This window comes from Vulpes vulpes, chromosome 5, assembly GCF_048418805.1.
Source record: "Vulpes vulpes isolate BD-2025 chromosome 5, VulVul3, whole genome shotgun sequence".
Classification (NCBI taxonomy): Eukaryota; Metazoa; Chordata; class Mammalia; order Carnivora; family Canidae; genus Vulpes; species Vulpes vulpes.
The window spans coordinates 16,331,543-16,349,492 of NC_132784.1; the positions used below are offsets into that span (position 1 = coordinate 16,331,543).

Sequence of the window (17,950 nt, forward strand, 5' to 3'; positions counted from 1 at the left end):
GGCCCCCTTGATATCATCATTACACATCAGGCTGGGGTAAAGAACAAAATCTCCAGAAGTTCAGAAGTTCTGGCCTAGGGAATTCTCAGCAGTTGGTCTGATACATCAACTAATAGACAAGAAAGTTCTTTTTTTTTTTTTTTTTTTTTTTTGACAACAAAATTCTATAGGAGATAACTGAATCATCACCTCACTTATTAATGCTAAAAGCAATATGATGGTGCAGGCCTTCTGATTTCTAACAGAATACCTCTACCAACATTAGAAGGGCAGACAAAATAAGTTAGCTTCTAGTTTTTCTAGTATGTGTGCAAAACTGCATATAACTGCATATAACAATATTGAGATATTATAGCTCTCCAGGTAACACATCCTTAAATCTTAGAAAACAATGCTTGGTCAAAAGAGTGCCCATGTATATAAGGCATATGATAAGACAACCTGAAGAGGCCACTTTAAGCGACCAGAAGTATTAACTACATATATTCTATCTAGCTTCTATAATAATGTCATTATCTTAGATGAAAAATAAAATCATTCTGGGTGGCTAACATGGTGTACAATAAAATATTTACAGTTCTTAATATTTGTACTTAAAATAATTGCTTGAGGCCTTCACACAGAATCAAAATTAAACATTTAATAGCTCATTGACCTTTAATGTTTATCACTCCTAAAACTGTGGATAAGTGAAAATAGATATTTTATTCAAATGAAATCATAATATTTTTGTAGCTTAAATTTTTTCTCTAGCTCAATTTGGTAATAGTGTGGTACTTTACTTTACATGAGTCATTATGAGGCTATCTTAAACTGTAGTCATTGCCCTAAAGAAAATGTTTATGGCCTGACTGGGATAATTATATTCTCCTATTAAATATCACTCCTCCAGGGCTAGTTATTGTTGAGTACAAATGTGCCACTTTATATGCAAATAAAATGTACTGAGATGTGAATAAAAAGTTCTGCATATATCTACTCACAAATCATCTTATTATGATTCATATTAACAGATAGAACTTCTCAAGATGTGAGATGCTAATATCACATATAAGAGGCAATTCTTTCCTTGAATTTTTGCTTTCAACATGTTTAGATACAGCTGGAAATATTTGCTTTTCTCACAGCGATCGCAGATTGGGGTTTGCATTCTGCGTTGTATCTTGAGTCAAAAGATTGTACAGTCCTGTGATTACTCATTACCAAAACTTGTTTTCTTTTTTCCTTCTGACCTTGACTTCTCTTCAATCCGTTTCTCACATACCCATACACCCGAAAAAAACTCAGGACACCTCAGAGTCCAGAGTTTCTAAGAAAGTTTCTTAAATCCATCTTAGCAAAGCAGAGAACTCCCACAAACGTTACACAGAGTATAGTCATCTCATGGCCACATATTTGCATTTCCTCTTTAAAAAAAATCTATATTCTTTGAATTGGATCTTTGAGCAAAAATATCATGGTAAAAGCCATGAGCAATGTTTTTGTATCTCAAATCCCATCTCAGACTTGTGTCTTGTATTTTTATTAGGCACCTCTCATTGTGCTATGAAACAACTATTCTTTAAAAAACTAGGTGATGCGTATATTGTCCCTATATGTGCAGAGTTAACGATATAAGATGAATACTATGTAAGGAAGGAATAAAATAAAGCATTTCATTACCATTTTTACCACTTTCCCTGAAGCTTTGCTGTCCTTGCCTGGAACTGTCGAAGGAATATGGGAAGCCCAGTGGCATGAATGCCAAGGATGGAACTCTGATTTTTCTGGCCATTGTATGGAACTCTGATTTTTCTGGCCAATGTATTGAACAAATTTCGAATCAGAGTCAAAGGATCATTTAGCCAAAGGAAAAAATGTAGGTGAGGACATTTCAGGGCTGTATCACCAGATCAAGACATTGAACATTTGGGAATTTAATTACTTATGTTGAAATGTGGGGAAAGCCCTGTTTCCCACAAACTAAAAAGTCTTTTATCCAGGAGTCAAAACTAAATATTTATACTTCTTGAGAAATACCTAAAATTTTATGATTGAATTTATAGTCTATTATGCTTTTTAAATTAGGGCCTAGGGATAACAGGAGAAATCATAAGGTCAGTATTTACATTGGGAGCCTGGGTGGCTCAGTCGGTTAAGCATCTGCTTTCAGCTCAGGTAATGATTTCAGGGTCCCTGGATTGAGGCCCTCATCGGGCTTCTCCCTCTCCCTTTGCTCCTCTCACTGCTCATGCTCTCTGCCTCTCTCTCTCAAATAAATAAAATCTTATTTTAAAAAAAGTTAGTATTCGCATTAAATTAAAAAAGGTAAGGAGGCCTTTATTCAAATTTCTAGAGAATCCAGAAATCTATGTTCTTTGTCCACATTTCTTCTCACATGATTCAAGGACAATTGGTAGACAGCTGGAAAATGCCAAGGAACTGAGTGTCTTGATCAACCTGAAAGGCAAGACTTGCATAAATGGCATGATGGGATATATTTGCTAGATTGCAATTTCCACAAGGGCAAGGTTCCTTCTACTTTGCACATTACTGCTTTATTCTTGCTCAGAATAGTTCCTGTCACCTAGTAAGCCCTAAAAAATGTTTGACAGAGTGCTCACTTCGGCTGCACATATACTAAAATTAGAATGATACAGAGAAGATTAGCATGGCCCCTGCACAAGGATGGCATATAAATTTGTGAAGGTTCCATATTAAGAAAAAAAATGTTTGAGAGAGAGATGAAAAAATGAGTACATGATTTCCCACCTCTAGATATTGAACTAGGTCTTGTCCATTCTTCCCAAATTGTAGTCACCCAAAACTTATTCCTAATAGTTGAACCATGTATATATACACACACACACACACACACACACACAGGTTTATGTGAAAATACTTTTTTTCTTATAGTCTTTAAAATAAAATATATTCTTAAGTGTCCAGAATCATTTAGATATTCTGCTCCGAAGCAGAGAAATGGACTAAATCTATCCTAAAAATGAAAATAGTTTCTATAGTACAATATTAAATTGATTTAAGAAACATTTTAATGTTAATAGGACATGGCTAAAATCATCCTCAAAATAGTTAATTTACGTAAAGATCTTCATGGTTAGAGAGGGCACAAATGGAGCAGCATGGAGCTTTTCCTTGCTCCTTGATATTTGAGACAATGGGGTTAGATCACTGGAAAAGTTTGTGCTTCAGAAATGACCTCTTTATCAATCTTCCTGTTTGGAGTCTGTTCCCTGCCTCATTCCACTCTCTAGCATGGAGCTGGGCTTCTATCTTAAATGCAAATTGGGTCTTGTCACTAGCTTGCCCAAAACATATCAGTACTTCAGTAGCTCCTATCTTTTTAAGAGCAACTGTTTTTGGTCATTTGCTTATCATAAAAGGCCTGACTTTAATACTGTCCCTCCTATGGATCCAGGCCCATTTCCCTGTCCCTCCTGGCCTGAAGCTCTGATAACACCAAAGTGGTAGTTGTTACCTCACTGAACACACTGCATTAGTTCACACCTCTGGACCTTTGCTCATACCATTTCTGTCGTGTGCTGTGCTTTCCTCCCCTTTCTTCACCTTGTTGACACTCTCTCCCTTTAAGATGCATCAAGTCTTCTGTAAAGGATTCTTGGTTACATGCCCTTCGGTTATAGTCTAATATAAGCCTGAGCCTATCACAGTACCTGTTACGTTACACTGAAATTAACCAACCACATGTTTGTTTCCAGCTCTACATTCTAAGTATTTCCATTATGCAAACCCCGCCAAAGTCAACTTTTGGCTTCTAGCACCTGTTGTGAAGTCAGAGGCATAGTACCAGTGGAATTAATGTGTACTGTACCAAATTGAGTATGTGACATCATCTTGCTCTTCTGCACATCCACACTGCCTCGTCTTTCAATGTGCTGTTGTAGCCTGGGAGTTTCCAGAAATCATCATCCTTTTTTCTTATATGAATTGATTAATTAAGCTACTAATACATTTCATGTAGGGCAGCAGCATTTTATAAATGGGTGCTGACAAAAGCTAAATTACTGGCACTGATCTATTAGTAAATAACATTATATTGAGGACTCAGATGGGAAATATACCCAAGCATAAGTTAGCTATATGTGCTAACACTTTTTTTTACATGCTAATACTTAAAAAAAAATCATTATTTAAATTGCAAAGAATGTTTGCATTGAACCATCTCAGTTACATTGTGTAGTAACTAAACTTGATATTATTTGCATGCCTGGAGTCTCCTAAAGATTTTTTTTAATTTAAGAGAGTAAGCAAGTTTTATAAATTCAAAAAATAATTATAAAATCATCTCTCCATGTCAATCTAGTATGACAACATATCGCCTAGAGAGATCTTCTTACGGCTGTGATAAACCCAGAAAAAAATATAATAGAAATGCTAACATTCCTTTAACAATGGTGTTTCTAGCTGGCACCTCCTATTATCAATAAGTATTGTGGTCCCCAGCCTCCAATTTCCAGACAAGGCAGTGACTTTTGAAACAGTATTCTCCAAAGCACAAAGCAGGCAATCTTTTTTGTCCTTCGTGCATATTTCACATCTTAGAACTGCCCCCTTCAATCTTCCCGTGTGCCACCTACCCACACATCCATCCACTGTATATCACTAGTCTTTACAATTTCTTCTGAGTTTAGTTTTGTTACTATGCTGAAATCTCACGCATAATTATGGGGAGTTGCTATGGAGATTTTGTGTGATTTGTCATGAAGAAAATCTATTGTGTTTGAGATAATTCTCCATACTAATGACTCAGGTACCCATTTCCCCTCATATTTTCTTTGGGATTATAACCAACTGCATATATTTGAATATATAGAAGCAAAAGTCATTTTATAAATAACACAACCAGAAAAGTTATTGAATTCACTAAGATGAAGCACTTTAGTACAGCCAGGCCAATTTCTCATGATTTAGGAACAACTTCCATTATGGCACTTTTCTGAATACCAGCTGATTCTTGCCTGCATCATTTTGGAAGAGATCCCACAGAAGCTCTTTTACAATTACATCTCTTGGAATTCTATCACTAATGGTATGATACATATTTTGGCTTTATCATCACTTAGAAAATATAATTTTGGAAAACTATGAAACTATTTGTGTTAAATTAAGGACAAATATAGTAAACTTATTAAAAATCATTTATTTGTCCTTTTATGTGAAGACATTTTGGAGGTGGGAGCTAAGGGTAAAACTAACTATTTGACGTTAATCAAAAGCAATTCAGACTAATGACTGGAATCTGAACAATAGAAAGCAAATTTCACACCACCCCAAAAGGTTATGATTTTATCTTTCTCATCCCATCTCCCACCACCAGCTCCAGACAGAAGAAGTCCTGAAATATCACATCGATTATCATTAGACAACTCACATAAATCTCTCTTCTGGCTTCTAGATTGGCAAAGCTGATTTCAGGATCATGATTGATCTTTGGAGAGGAACCTTCCTAAGTTAGCTATAGGTGGAAGAGAATTTTGATGAATCCAGCAGTTTGCCATCAGAGAGTAGCATCTCAAGGATAAATAGAGAAGTTAGAGAAGTCAAATTGAGTCAAAGGGAGACTAATTATAGAAACAATTCCTAGGCAACACTTTGTCTAAAAACATAACCAAGTTACTAATTTCCCAAACAACCAGTTCTGGAAAGGACAGGACACATGATCTTCACTCAGGGTAATTTGACACCATGGGTACCCAGACAGAAACCCAAATAGGAGCTTCTAGAAATAACAAGGAGGCAAGAGGGAGGGTGAATGGCTGGAGGGACCAAATGAGATGCTCTGGGACAGGTGAGATCAGATCCAATGCTTGTGTGGTCCATTTAAAGGTAGAACTGATAATCTTTTGTATAAATCAGGGCTGGTGAGTAACCCATAAATGAGGCAAAGAGGAGAAAGAACAGAAAAGAATGAGAGGAAGGTAGAGGAAAAGATAAACATCACGAGGGGCACCTGGGTGGCTCGGTCAGTTAAGCACCTGAGTTTGGGCTTCAGTTCAAATCATGGTCTCAGAGTAGTGAGATCCAGCCCCCTGTCAGGCTTGGTGCTCAGCTGGGAGTCTGCTTGAGATATTCTCTCTCTCTCTCTCTCTCTCTCTCTCATAAATAAATAAACATACAAATCTTAAAAAAAAAAAAAGCATGAAACTGCCTATTCCCAGAGTATGATAAATGAAGGGTAAAAAAGAAGCCATGTAAGCAGCTGTGGCAAAGAGGAATTTAGGTGCCCTGAGAAAGGACTCCAGATCAGTCAAACACCAGGTGAGCCTGGACAGCAGGTGGCTCTTTTCATTGCCCTGATGGTAATACAGTGAAGACTCTTCTTCCCAGAGTCTGAGGACTGTCTATGTGGGATGCGCCACTTAGTATTTTTAAAGTACTAGAGCAGGTGACAGGTCAGATCATGGGGGATTGTTCTCTGTGTCCCAATTAATCAAAAGAGAGAAGTGTTTCCAGAAACAGTAGACAATTGGTCATGGAGGAAAACAGGAGAGAGCTTTTGTAAGAATGTGAACAAAAAATAAATCCAATCTCAAAAGGCTGCTGTGTGGAAGATCATGGCAAATCAAATTTAAGCTGGGAAAGAATTCAGCCTCAGAGAGTGGAGCTAATAAATGCTTTGAGGGTCTTCATGGAAGATAAAAATTACCAGTTTAGATTCAGAACCATCTTGCAAATGGCAGGCATGACAAAGCAACAGTCAACCCCAAGCAGCAGACAGGGGCCTGCTGTGGCCCTTCAGATTTCAAAGGAAAACGGGGTCTTGTCACTTGGCTAACCAGGGCTGTGGGCCTTTTCTGGGAGTGTGCATCTGAGGTGAGAGGGAGAGCCTCACCCACCACACAACCAACACACATAGCCCACTTTTTTTTTTTTTCATAGCCTGCTCTTAATTCAGGTAGAGAAATGAGAAAAGCAGAGACACTGGCAGTGAGACCTCTGGTGGCTTTAAAACTCAGCAAAGAACATGAAAGAATCTGAGAATGCAAGCAGTCATGTCCAGTTCAAGAATGTCTAGAAGAGGAAAGAGGATCATTTGGGGAGTAAATAGCTTAAAGTTTAGAAAAAGTCAGGAGGATTTGGTTGTCTCAGCCAAGAGGCCTTAAGCAAAGCAGCAGAGATTCAGGATTTCCTCAATATGCAAAGTCCTCTTTTTATGGACCCAAAAATTTTAATAAATACTTTTAAAGATTTTATCTCATTTTAGTGGCATAAAAATGAACATTAAGGGTATTCTGAATGTATTAATAATTAACATCTTATCAAATATTGCCATGTGGTCCAGAATCTTCTTTGTACTTTTGTCGACAATGACCTTATTAAAAGCTAATATAAAAAGAACAGAGGTAGACCTAATGGGATAATCCTCCCATAAATAAAGGCAAAAACAACGTATTTACATGTGAAACTAACAAACAGTATGTAGCTTGAAGGGTGGAAATTGGAAAGACAAGTCAGACGTCTTCCATCACAAGACTGTACAAGGCAGCCAAATGCAAAAGAACCCCGTCCTAATAGAAAAGAGCACAGAAGCAAGGTACAGGTCTAGCAAATGTTTCAGCAAAATAGCACCATCTGCCATTCAACTCATGAATTTTATTTGGTTCTGTAATTAAAGGAGACTAATAAGCAACAGGATGTGTGGAAGGAAAGACCAATGATCAAGGAAGAAAGAAACAATAAAAACAGTGTCAAAAAGTCCAGGGCAAGCCATGGCTTACAAAACCTGGTGAAATCCACAGGGTATTGGGTTGCAACTCTGTTTAGAGTCAGATGAGAAAAAAGATGGAATGGACTTACTGCTTGATGCTAATATAGATGCCAGGGAGAAAGTAGGATCATTCAATTCTCGTATTGCTTCCCCCTTTGCTATCAAAGCAAATGATCTCCGAGTTGAAAAGAAGAGGAAAACTTGAAGCCCAAGATAAGTGAAGAGATCCCAAGGGAGATCAGCAAGCTCCTCTGCGTAAATCCAAGTCTCAACAGTAAATTAGGATAATAAATGGACTTCAGATGGGACGTGGAGGCACTGCTGGCGATCTTTGGGGAGTTATGACAAGTCAGAGAGGCTCATAGTAAGGGCAGGAAAATGTGTTTATTTTTTTTAAGAACATTTCAGAATTTTTTTTTCAAAGTCAAAGGAAAAAGGTACATATAGGAACTACAAATCAGGCTTTCTAGGCTGATCCCCCTTCAAAAAATATTTCTAGAATGCAATGTTCTAAGAGTGTGTGAATGGGGCACCTGGGTGGCTCAAGTTGGCTGAGCGTCTGACTCTTGGTTTGGGCTCAGGTCATGATGCTGGGGTGGTGGGATCAGAGCACCGAGTCTGGCTCCCATTCAATGGGGAGTCAGCTTGAAGATACTCTTCCTCTGCCTCTTCCCCCCACCCCCACTGGCATGTGCACGCTCTCACCCCCTCTCTAAGATAAATAAATGGTTCTTTAAAAAAATAAAAGATAGTGTATAACAATTAGAAATAAAACCAATGGCCCCTCCGAGGTACAGGGGCTCCCTAAGAACAGCTCCCATTCATATCTTTTTGGAAAAAGGCAACAAGACTGAGAGGCAAAGTGAATCTGAATGTCTGCTGAGTGTTTAATAAAGTATTGCTTGATGACCAAGAAGCAGGACACAGAAAAGGGAACTAGATGATCGTCCCTGCAAAGTGAAGCCACAGATGCATATTCCAGCGTCCTCTGCCTCATACCTGTGCTGAGATCATGTGGCTGAACTTCACGAAGTGCCTGGGCTTGGTGTCAGAAATTTAAAGCTGAGTAACTGCTTCACCTCTGATGAGTGCAAGGGCCCACATATCCCGGGCACCGCCCGTTTCTGCAAGTCAAGCTTTACTGGAACACAATGGCATGTATCTGTTTGCCTGTCGTCTGTGGCTGCTTTGGTGTGTCAGTGGCAGAGGACAAGAGCAGCAGCGAAGACCCTACAGCCCACAAAGCAAACAGATGTACCACGGAGCCCCTTACAGAGAAAGTTTGTCAACCCCCTCGTGAGCCACATAAGCCAGGATGGAGCATAACCTCTTGATACTCATTCTCATCCCCACATTCGTAGAGTCATAGTAGCAAATGCTTCTAGGGCTGTGTAAGGGAATAATGTACGCAAAAGCTCTTCTCGGACTGAAATGTGCTATCCACACAGAAGGCACATGTTTTTATGAGCTCTCTGCTTCTTCAAAGATTAATAGCAGGGCTTTGCACATTAAAGACTTGCCAATCTTCAGTACATAGGAGATCCCCAAAATACTGGATGGGCTTTTAGGTGAATGGATGGATGGATGGATAGAAGAATGGCTGGCTGGCTGGATGATACTAGTAATTACATCTTATTTGGCAGTGACTAGGTGCCAAGGAGCTGTTTGGAACACAATAGCTTGTTTTATCCTTGTAACAGACTTGGTGCATTATTTACATTTTACTGCTGAGTAGAGGAAAAGAAATTTGGACAGTCACAATATCAGAAGCAACAGCCAGTGTGTATAAAGCACTTACAATGTCCCGGTCACTGTGCTAAGTGCTTGGTAAATGTTACTTAACTGAATCCTCTCAGCTCCCCCATGAAGCAGGTATTAGCAGCAGCAGCAGCAGCAGCAGCAGCAGCAACAGCAGCATCTGACACTTTGAGATGAGAAGACGGAGGCCCAACAAAGCTAAGTAATTTTTCAAAGTCACAACACCTGGCAGGTGGCAAAACTAAAGTTCAAACCCTTGTCTTCCTGACTCTTATGCTCCAACCATGATATGCTGGGGCAACCAATTTACACTAATAAGCCTAAGTTCATTGAGAATAAACATCAGGTCTTGTTAGAATGACTTAAAAATGAACCCACTTCAAGGCTCATTTCAAAAGGAACCTAGAAGCAGCTCCTATGCAAATTGTTTTTGAAAAACTTTTTATTTTGAACTAACTTTGGACTTAGAGAAGAATGGCAAAAATAGTACAGAATTCCCATTATATTCCTCATCCAGCTTCCCCTGATATTAAGATACAGTATAAATACAGCACGGTGGGAAGAACCAGACAATTAATATGGGTATAATACTAGTACCTAAAGAGCTCGCTCCAGTTTTCACCAGTTTTTCCACCAATGCCCTTCTTCTGTGCCTGGACCCCATCTGGGATCTCACTCTGCACCTAGTTGTTACCTGTCCTCAGACTCTTCTAGTCACTAACAGTTCTTCAGTCCTTCTTTGTCTTTCATGTTTTTGACATTTTGGAAGAATATCGACTAGCCATTTCTTTAGATGTCTCTGAATTTGGGTTCTTCTGATTCTCTTTTTCCTCATGACCAGACTAAGGCTACCCTGTTTCGGCAACACCCCCAGATAAAATGTTGTGTCCTCAGTGCATCATACCAGGGGACTCGTGTCAATACGTCTTATTATTTAACAGACTACCATCTCAGTAAGCTGAAATTCACGCAGCCTAGTTGTTAACACACATACACACACACACATGCACGTGTGGGTGTGCGCATATAGATGCAAATCTCATGATAGTTCCAACTATGTTAGGAAATTTTTGAAAGCCATGAGCAAAAAGAATTACTGTTAGTCCTATCTTTCTCTCCGGTGGCTACATTATTGGAATAGGGCTGGGTTTACAGAGGCTATGAGCACCCCAAGTTGATTTTTTCCACCTCACCATCTCCCTGCTGGCTGGGAAAGCATGTTGACTGGACTCTAATGTGTGCACCTACGCCTCAAAGCCAAGACCAGCTTGGGTCATGCTCCAAATATTCATTCAGTGTCCTGATCTCCTGTCCCACCCTTGTTGGATAATGGACCCAGGAAGAAGAATCTTCCAGAATCCCACCCCTATACTTGGCCAAATAATACAAATGTATACTTTGATTCTATATTTAGATTGAAAGACCTGTGTCTGGGACGCCTGGGTGGCTCAGCGGTTCAGCGTCTGCCTTTGGCTCAGGTGGTGATCCTGGTCCTGGGACTGAGTCCCACATCAGGCTCCCTACTTCTCCCTCTGCCTATGTCTTTGCCTTCCTCTCTGCATCTTCATGAATAAATAAACAAAATCTTAAAAAAAGGAAAAAAGAAAGATTTAAGTCCTCATAAGACAAGGGGAGTTGATTTTCTCACATCTTCAGCAGCACATAGTCAATTTCAAAATTGCAAATGAACACAAAAAGAGCTCACTGTGAAAATGCTGAAAATCTATCATTCCACTCACACGGGAATAATTATGGAGGCTTTTTATTTATTGATCTGATTTCTATAAGTTTCCTGCATTTCAACATTTTTTCTCTCATCTTCTTGTTAGATTTATATTGTCTGAAAACTACACCTTCATTCAATTTGAAAAGTGTACTTTCTACAATTCAGTCACTGTGAGTCAAAAAAGCCTTTAATAATTAAAGTAGCAAAGGGCACCCTGCTGGCTCTAAAATACTCAGGTAAGATGTAAGCCATCAATATTTCTATAGAAAAATGCCTTATTCAACAATATGTCCTTATTCCTTTATAGTCACTTTCCTGATAGCATGCATTTAAAACACATAATTAAAAAAATACAGGGGGAAAAAGAGATTGGTTCTTCTTAACACCTGCTTTAAAAAACTTGCAGAAGTAGGAAAATTAGGGGCACCTGGGTGGCTCAGTGATTGAGCGTCTGGCCTTTGGCTCAGGGTGTGATCCTGGAGTCCTGAGATCGAGTCCCATATCGGACTCCCTGCAAGGAGCCTGCCTCCCTCTGCCTGTGTCTCTGCCTCCCTCTCTCTCTCTCTGTGTCTCTCATGAATAAATAAATAAAATCTTTAAAAAAAATAAAGAAGTAGGAAAAGCAGTTTAGCACATAATTTATTTTGAAAATTTACCTTTTGCTCTTAAAAAAAAAAAAAAGAGGGGGATGCCTGGGTGGCTCAGCGGTTAACCATCTGCCTTTGGCTAAGGGCATGATCCCGGGTCAGGGATTGAGTCCTGCATCGGGTTCCCTGTGGGGAGCCTGCTTCTCCCTCTATGTCTTTGCATCTCTCTGTGTCTCTCATGAATAAATAAATAAAATCTTTTAAAAAAAGAAAGTTTACTTTGTGCAATTTTTGATGAACATTTTAAGTAACAATTACTGTTTCGAGACCCTTTCATTAGAAATTGCTTATCAAGAGTAAGAATAAGGAAGATAAAGTCAGAAATGTATTAGAGATTTTAAAGGTAATATTTATTATTTAAATCTTAACTATTTTAATTAAATACCAGCAACTAAATAAACACTTATTTTGATGAAACTTCCTTTTGCAGTGCTTATTAAACTAAAATGACACTTTTAAAATTATAATATTCCAGAAATTAAAAACAGTAAGGAAGCATATGAAACAACTTACTGATTTAATAAGTCTCTGAAAATCACGACATGAAGAGACTTGAAGGGCTGCATGGTGTATAAATTGGTATGATCTTTTTGAGGACAATCCAACCCTATGTAGAAAAGCTTTCTTTTTCTTTCTTTCTTTCTTTTTTTTTTTTTAGAAAAGCTTTCAAGTACATACTTCTACTCCCAGGATTCATCATAAAGAAATGGTACGGCAAATATAAAATAATGTATATGGATACATATTCACTATGGTTTTATTTGTACAAAAACATTGAAAATGACATAAGTAACCCAAATAGGGATTGGTTAATAAATTTTAAGACATGTGGTCTTGAACTTTTATACGCCCAATCTTGAAATAACATGAACTTCCACAGAATTCCTTCTAATTCTCTTTGTATGCTAAATATGATCTCTTGTTCATCTGACCAGAAAAGAAACTCATACCAAAATAATGGCAGAAATACCACAACAAACCCCCTCCTGGCTGTGGAATGGTGGCACTCTGCCTGGCTAGTGAGCCAGGACAAGTGGCTGCTGCCTGGCCTCCTTGATATCTCAGGGCCTGAGCAACTGTCAACCTTTATTGAGGCTGTTTTCACCAGACCAGAGCAGAGGTGACCTTGGAGTGAGTGGAGGAGGGACCCAGAAGACCGATCTCCGGGTTCCCCTCTAGGGAGAGGGGCTTGACTTTTATCTCAGCCAAGGAGTTGGTTTTCTAGGTAAGATTTTATCTGAAGATGTTTTCTGAAGCCCAAAAAGAAAATACAAGTTTGAAAACCGTTGCTATAATGCCCAATACTATGTTGATGATGATGACTAGTGACTTTTTAAAAGCTTTTGATTCCTGTTAGTTAATATACAGTGTTACATTAGTAGTGATTCAACAAGTCCATATATCACCAGTGGTCACCACAAGTGTCTTCTTAATCCCCATCACCTGTTTCACTCATCCCCACCACCCAATCCCCTCTGGTAACCATCAGTTTGTTCTCTATAGTTAAGAACGTTGAAAAAGAAAACCAAAGCAGGAGGCATCACAGTGCATGGCCTCAAGCTATATTACAAAGCTGTGAACATCAAGACAACATGGTACTGCCTCAAAACCAGACACATAGATCAATGTAACAGATGAGAAAACCCAGAAATGGACCCTCAACTCTAAGATCAACCAATCTTTGACAAAGCAGGAAAGAATTTCCAATGGAATAAAAACAGTCTCTTCAATAAATGGTGCTGGGAAAATTGGACAGCCACATGCAGAAGAATGAAACTGGACAATTCTATTATACCTTACACAAAGATAAACTCAAAACAGATGAAAGACTTAAATGTGAGATAGGAATCCATTAAAATCCTAGAGAAAAACATAGGCAGCAACCTGTTTGACCTCAGCCACAGCAACTTCTCTCAAGACACATCTCTAAAGGCAAGGGAAACAAAAACAAAAATGAACTATTGGGACTTCATCAAGATAAAAAGCTTCTACACAGCAAAGGAAACAATCAACAAAACAAAAAGGCAACCTACAGAATGAGAGAAGATATTTGCAAATGACATATCAGATAAAGGGCTAGTATCCAAGATCTATAAAGAGCTTATCAAACTCAACACCCAAAAAACAAACAATCCAGTCAAAAAATGGGCAGAAGACATGAACAGACATTTCTCCAAGGAAGACCTACAAATAGCCAACAGACACATGGAAAAATTCTCCACATCACTTGTCATCAGAGAAATACACCACGTGAGCTACTACTTTACACAAGTGAGAATGGCTAAAATTAACTCAGGAATCAACAAATGTTGGAGAGGATTGGAGAATTCCCACCTCTTGCACTGTTGGTGGGAATGCAAACTGGGACAGTCACTCTGGAAAACAGTGTGGAGGTTCCTCAAGAAGTTAAAACTAGAGCTACCCCACGACCCAGCAATTGCATTACTGAGTATTTACCCCCAAGATAAAGCTGTAGTGAAATGAAGGGGCACCTGTACCCCAATGCTCATAGCAGCAACGTCCACAACAGCCAAACTGTGGAAGGAGCCAAGATTTCCTTTGACAGATAAATGAATAAAGAAGATGTGGTCTATATATATAACAATGGAATATTACTCAGCCATCAGAAAGGATGAATACCTACTATTTACATTGATGTGGATGGAACTGGAGGGTATTATGCTGAGTGAAATAAGTAAATCAGAGAATGACAATTATCATGTGGTTTCATTCATATGTGGAATATAAGAAATAATGAAAGGGTTATAAGGGAAGGAGGGGAAACTGAATGGGGAAAAATCAGAGAGAAAAAAAACCATGAGAGACTCTTAACTCTGGGAAACAAACTGAGGGTTGCTGAAGGGGAGGGGAATATGGGATGAAGTGATTGGGTGATGGGCATTAAGGAGGGCATGTGATGTGATGAGCACTGGGTATTATATGCAACTGATGAATTACTGAAAACCACATGTAAAACTAATGATATATTCTATGTTGGCAAGTTGAATTTAAATTAAAAAAGAAATATAAAAGAAGAGTCTATTGTTACTTTATTTTTTCTAACAAGAAAAACAAAGTGCTAATTTTAGTCATGGGATTGAAGATCTCATAAATTTAGAATAGGACTACAATCTCTTATTCAAAACCCTCTGTTCCAGATAAAGTTTGAACGTCAGAATATTTGATATTTATCAGGCAGTTAATAGAGAAATATATTCTTTATTATGTATCACTGCTAGGAAGGACTTGGGGCAGTAACTCACAGTCAAATACCTTCACATTTTTGAAGTGAAACATAAAATGTCTGTACCAAATGAATTACATAAAACCCATACGTTGCCTAACACTAGTTTGTATCATGTTTTTCTGCCATCTGAACCAGGCCAAACCTTTAAAAAATAAAAAGTAAAGAAAACTTTTGACTTCTAGAGCTTGTTGGGTGTTGGAATTCTGGCAAAGGGACTGTGTGGAGACAAAGCTGGAATTTGTGAAGAGATGAAAGTGGAGGCTTCAGCTCAGTCAGATGCTGATTGAACTGAAGCCAGTAAACAAATGTTCAATTAGAAAGACAAAGAGTCACATGGAAATTTCTGTACCAAAGGCAGAAATATCTCATCAAGATGACATACTTACATACTTCTTTCAGCACTCAGCAGGTACATCTACTCTGATGTTATTCTCTAAAATATGTTTTTAAAAAGGACTACATGTGGTTTAATATACAAACAATTTGGCAATAAGTTGGTAAAGTGAAAATATATACTTCACTTGTGAAGTGAAAAAATGCATTTTTTTAAAAGTAAAGATTTCTTTATTTATTTTACAGAGTGAGAAAGAGAGAGCATGGGGGAGGGGGGTCCGAGAAAGAGAGAGAGAGAGAGAAAGAACTTCAAGCAGACTCTGCACTGAGCCCCATGCAGGGCCCCATCTCATGACCCTGAGATTGTGACCTTAGCCAAAACCAAGAGTCAGACACTTAACCAACTGTGCCACCCGGGCACTCCTAAATATGTGCATTTTGGACTGTTAAGCAGGCAAAGCTGATAAGAAATAAGTATTTCCCCATTATTAGATAAACAGATGATTGATAGGTAGGAAGATAGATCTCTTACCCATGAGTGCACATGTATTAAAATAAATCTATGTGAAATGATAACTAACAAAATGTGAATAGGCTTTACCTTAGGGTAGTGCACACTCAGCTGATTTTTAATTTTTACTTTAAGGGTTTCTGTATTGTGTAACTTTTTTTTTATTAAGAATGAACAGTTATTTTTATGGAAATAAATAGCTCTTTACTTTGTTGAAAAATATAATTATTTGCAGTTTATATATAATTTAGATCCTCAGGGCTCAAGTAACTCACCTAAAGTCACAGTGTTAATTTGCAGCAAAATTGTTTTTAGACTCAAGTCCTTTAACTTCTAGCCCTGTGTCCTCTCCATTTTTCCAGGTTACATTTCAAAATGAGGTATGAGTTATGGTCCCTGTCTTAAAAAAGCTAATAACTGAGTAGAAGAGATGATACATATAGATAGAAAGCAATGAACAAATAATACAAGATGCTATCTACTTAAGTAACTCCTGCAAGTCCTTTTGGAATCAGTGGGGGTGGGGGGCACATACAAATCTCAAATAAAAGAGGATGAAGTATAACAGTAGACCACACCTATCACAAGTCTCAATGAATTCAGAGGAGAAGATTTAGAAGTACCAGAGAAAGCTTCATGGATAAAAGATGGATATGCTTTAAAAAGGTCAAGATCAGGGAGGTTATTCCCACAAGGACATATCCAAACTGCATGGACGATGATTGAAAGCAGAGCTAAGATGCATCTGTGCTGGGGAGGAGGAGGAACTGACTATTACAGGTGGAGTGGGGCCAGGTCATGTGAGGTTTCAGAAGCCATGCAAAGAGTGGGTTAGATCTGAAGCCATGGGCAACGTTAGCAAGAAAACCGTGTGACAAAAGCCAAGTGACTGGTGTGAGTCATCCAGCAGTGTGTAGGATGGATTGACAGGGGGAGATGACAGTGCAAGGGGTCAGGTACGGGGCTGTAGAAATGATAATGGGCCACGCAAATTGACAAAGGATCAGAATCAGGGCTGGAAGTCAAAGGCTGAGCCACAAAGATGCTAAGGTTTTGAATGAATGAATGCCTTTGAAAACAGTGATCCCTTGAAGGAGACAGATGATTTTAGTTAGATTCACTATCTCCAAAGGGAGAACAAAGAATTAAAAAAGCATTACGTGGTCCTGTTCATTAATAGAATCCTGTGACCATTTAGCTTTGTAGATTTCAGTACTGAAGCCAATTGGCCAATCAACCTTTCAATAGTCAACACAGTTTGATTCTGTCCTGAAAATTAAGCCATGCTTCTCTCATTATACCCAGCTATCACAAGGCAGGGCTAGGCCCAAATTAAGGAACACAAGACAATACTGATTAAAGGAAAGCAACAATTAAGAAAAAAAACAAGCAAAAATCTTCGAAATATAAACACTAAATCAATAGCACTTTCGTTGCACAGTGGAACAGAATCTTATGCGGCTTGAATAGCATTTGAGTGTTTTCTTTTGGTTTGTAAAAGAGAAAGGATAGATTAGAAGTATAGAGAATGGACGAAAATGTAAACAGTTGTGTCTTCCCTATGTATGCTTGGGTATTTTATGTTTTGTTTGAAGTGTTTTTTAAGAAATGATTTATTATCTCCATCCAGTCTGCCCCAACAGGGACACCTCCACTGGGTCAGCGTGGCCAGTTTAGCTGGGATCCCACTGCCTCTGAACCTTTAAACAGACAGTGCTTTGAATTTCATCTCAGGGATCAGGTCACATCCAAATCCACTTAACATTTCACTGGTATGGTTTTTGATGTCATTGGAGACCTTGATGAAATTACAATCCTATTAGTCACGATGGGGGAAGACAGGAGACCTTAGGTGGCTAATGTTCCATTCATAACAAGAAAGAGACGTTTAGCATTTGTAAAGGGCATTGATTTCTGATAGTTCCCTGAAGAACAAGGCTCAAGTGAAGAAATATAACCAGAAAAGGCTGGGGAAAGAAAAGACAGAAAAGGCAAAGCT

General features: G+C 38.5%; 1 protein-coding gene and 1 non-coding gene across 16 annotated transcripts in view; one reads left to right on the forward strand and one right to left on the reverse strand.

Moving 5' to 3' along the window:
* Positions 1-17,950, reverse strand: part of NCKAP5 (NCK associated protein 5) — a 946,904-nt gene that overhangs the window by 645,006 nt on the left and 283,948 nt on the right. The window lies entirely within an intron of this gene.
* Positions 2,596-2,701, forward strand: LOC112932622 (U6 spliceosomal RNA). The gene has a single exon (XR_003237509.1). It is a non-coding gene; the product is annotated as a U6 spliceosomal RNA (small nuclear RNA).